The 2,772-nt window shown below is 43.8% G+C and overlaps 1 protein-coding gene across 1 annotated transcript in view; it reads left to right on the forward strand.

Annotated features, from left to right (window-relative positions):
- The window catches only part of LOC144976597 (pre-mRNA-splicing factor ATP-dependent RNA helicase PRP16-like), a 10,892-nt gene that overhangs the window by 6,087 nt on the left and 2,033 nt on the right, over positions 1-2,772 (forward strand). The gene's annotated exons all lie outside the window — the stretch shown is intronic.

The raw sequence follows: 2,772 nt of genomic DNA on the forward strand, positions 1-2,772 counted from the left end.
AATTGGTTTTGTCATGGTCCTGGCCGGATGCCCTGGCTGAGAGGGAAACAGTCAAATGTATATTTAGTTTTGGGAGATGATATAATAGCACTGCATTATGTTTTCTTTTGATTTGTAACACATTTTGAGTGTATTCTTCTTAGTGGGGACCCGTGCTTGTGTCTGGATGAGACTTTTGGGTGATCTCAAACTAAGTACATTGATCGTGTGCTCTTGGAATCTACATCTGTTCTTATTTGAACCGATTTCGCTTTTGTCTTACCTTTTCTTTGGCTGCTTTAATTGTATTTCTAGAAATTTTCTTACTATCCCATTTTCTTCCTTTTTACTGGCGCTGATATGACCTTAATGTGTTTCAAGTGCCGTAAAACCCTTTAAAACAAACAAACGAACCAGCCCCCTTTGTCCTTGATGCTTTAAACGTCAGACCTGCAATTTTTTCCCCCGGCATCTTCCTTTTTACTGGCACTGAAATGACCTAAAAGTTTTGTAAGCGCCGTAAAACCCATACAAATCTTCTTCTTTCAGCTAATCCCGCATTTTGCAGGGTTGCCACAATGAATGAATGAATGCCACATCACGGTGCATCTCGGTTCATAGCATCATCCTCCTCCATAAAACCTATACAAACGAAACGCCAATGTTACAAGTTAACTAAGGGTTAACCCACATCGGAGACTGACTCCGACGACCCGACACTGCCGTCCTCTAACGTCTTCAGGATAAAGACGTTGGACACGGACAAAATACTAAGAATAAAGAGAAGAGCCGCAAGACCTACCCACACCAAGCTCGAAAAAAAAAAAAACGACAGAGGACGTCGGGTGCTTGATATGGGTAGGTCTAGCGGCTCTTCTCTTTATTCTTAGTATTTTGTCCGTGCCCGACGTCTTTATCCGGAAGACGGCAGAGGACGGCAGTGCCGGGTCGTCGGAGTCAGTCTCCGGTGTGTGTTAGCCCTAACGCTCTTCGACTCTTTGACAACTTTCATCACGACGCCCCTGAGTTTGAGACAGCCTTTTCACGTCTGCGTCCGGCGTCCAATCAACAAGAGTTTGTTTAGATTGGCTGGACTTGTCATCATAGCTTGTTATTGCTTTGTCTGGGTTACCGGTCATCTATTCACTCTTTGACTTGAGAAAGACGAGTCTCCAACATAATGGAGTTACACACACACACACACACACACACACACACACACACACACACAGAGAGAGAGAGAGAGAGAGGGAGAGAGAGAGAGGGGGGGGGTGGTGAAAGATTATATCGGTCACTCTCTTCGCGACATATAGAGAAGGCCTTTATCATCGTGGAGATATGTATGTGGGGAGTGTGGAGAGAGAGAGAGAGAGAGAGAGAGAGAGAGAGAGAGAGAGAGAGAGAGAGAGAAAGAGAGAGGAATGTGCTGGTATGCATGAATGCAGTGAAAGATTATATCGGTCACTCTTCGCGAAAGAAAGTGAAGGCCTCTAACATCCTGGAGAGAGAGAGAGAGAGAGAGAGAGAGAGAGAGAGAGAGAGAGGTGCCATTTCATTAAAGCGCTGCATACTTTATTCTTATTTATTTTTAATCCATTAAAATATGGGGTGACAATGACAGTGACAACAAAACGCTTTAGGTCATGACCGTGGCATTTAATATTTCACGAAACGCAATGGCTAAATTGCCTCACTTGTCCCTGGTGTGATTTGTGCCGATGTAAGAGTTGTCAGAAGATTGTTTTGTGTGTTATTTCTTTTCTTTTTGTTGTTGTAATTGGGGGGGGGGGGGGGGTGTTGTTTTTAAAGATTTTGTTTCTTTTTTTATTATTATTATTATTTATGGGTTTTTTTGTTTGTCTATTTGTTGGGGTTTTTATTATTATTATTTTTTTTTTTTTTTGCTTTTTTTTTTTGGTTTGTTTGTTTTTGTTTTGTTTTTTTAAACGCCTTTGTACTTTGTATATAATATTATTTGGTCACAAAAACGGTACCAACGGACCTTCTAAGGTTGTAAATGCTTACTACTTACCCAACAGATCTAAAAGACCCATCTACCCAATCTATGCCGCGCGTTGGACATGGGATTTTAGAGAGAGAGAGAGAGAGAGAGAGAGAGAGGGGGGGGGGAGGGAGAGAGAGAGAGAGAGAGAGAGAGAGAGAGAGAGAGAGAGAGAGAGAGAGGGAGAGAGCTTTCTCGTACCCAGAAAATGGAAATTGTCCCCTCTGCTCCTTTGAAAGAAAGAAGAAATTCCCTTTATTCATCCCCAAGGAGAAATTTGTCTTTTGTTGTCTATTCCAAGGGAAGACTGGAATAGCCTAGTGCGTCAGCCGCAAAAGGAGCTAGGGCGAGGTGACTTGCTCAAGGCCACACAACGAGGCGGGTAGTCGAACTCGGTACCTTTTGGGTACGAAGCAAAGACCATACCGCTGAGCCACGCTGCCCCCCCCCCCCCCCCCCCCCCCCCTAGAGAACCGTGGACCAAATTGAGTTATCCATTCTAGCGTTAAGGTGCTGAGATCGATCCCGGGTGAAGTCGAGATTTTTTTCTCTGACCACCCCCACCCCCCTGTTCCCCGAGTAGCGATTGGGTAGCTAGATCTGTTAGATCTGACGGAAAGTACTTTGCGATAGACTAGCAGCATCCTCTCTAAAGGGTAGCAAGCAATTCCAACAGTCCATTTCACGTTATAATTTTAAAACAATAATAAACTTCGGCTCCATGGGCTAAACGGCTCTGAAGGACTAATGTTAACTAAACTCTGTTTTGGCGCTGATATAACCTAAATGTG

The sequence above is a fragment of the Berghia stephanieae genome, chromosome 7, assembly GCF_034508935.2.
Source record: "Berghia stephanieae isolate SIO BIC M18660-M18661 chromosome 7, UCSD_Bste_1.3, whole genome shotgun sequence".
Lineage (NCBI taxonomy): Eukaryota > Metazoa > Mollusca > Gastropoda > Nudibranchia > Aeolidiidae > Berghia > Berghia stephanieae.